The sequence below is a fragment of the Tupaia chinensis genome, unplaced genomic scaffold (genome assembly GCF_000334495.1).
Source record: "Tupaia chinensis unplaced genomic scaffold, TupChi_1.0 Scaffold000628_1, whole genome shotgun sequence".
Classification (NCBI taxonomy): domain Eukaryota; kingdom Metazoa; phylum Chordata; class Mammalia; order Scandentia; family Tupaiidae; genus Tupaia; species Tupaia belangeri.
In genome coordinates this window covers 153704-154447 of record NW_006160148.1, presented here as the reverse complement: position 1 = coordinate 154447, position 744 = coordinate 153704, and positions in this window count along the sequence as shown.

Sequence of the window (744 nt, the reverse complement as noted above, 5' to 3'; positions counted from 1 at the left end):
GTAGCATTGTGGCTGGCAAGGGCCCTTCCCGACGTCCTGTGGACGCCACTCACAGCCACGGTGACTGCTTAGGTCTCCAGGGGCATGCCGAGAAGGCTGGGCTCTTGAGACACAGAATCCTCAAGGAATTTTATTGAAGTCTTGGTTGGTGGCATTTCTTTTTTTATTATTATTAAAGAATTGTTTTATTTAACTTTATTTTATTTTTATTTTTAATTTGACCAGAAAGGGACAGAGTAAGAGAGAGAGAGAGGGAAAGTAAGAAAGCAAGCCACCAGGTCCGGGACTCAGACAGCAGTCAGCCATGGGGAGTCCAGCACACGTAACCATCAAGCCACCTGCTGGCTCGGGTGGTGGCATTTCTAGAAGCAGGCTGTGGGAGGCTGCACACCAGCGAATATGCGGTTTCTCAGAAAGCAAACAATTACACAATGCCAAAGGCCATGATTGGTTCCCCTTCAAAACCATACTCTGATTGGCCACTTCCCATAAAGGCCACAATTGGCTCCCCTTCAAAACCTCACCTTCAAAGCCATACTCTGGGGAACCAGCAGTTAGCGTAATGGCTATGTTGCTGGACTCCCACGTAGTCGACCGCAGTTTGTGTCCCGGACCCGGTGGCTTAAAACTCACACCGGGCACGTGTGCGTGCGTGCCCAAGATCCCGAGAGGAGAATGGAGGAAAAGGGACTGAGGCATGACCATCCCCCCTGGGGGGTGATTTCTCGCTTTCTGTCTCTAGTT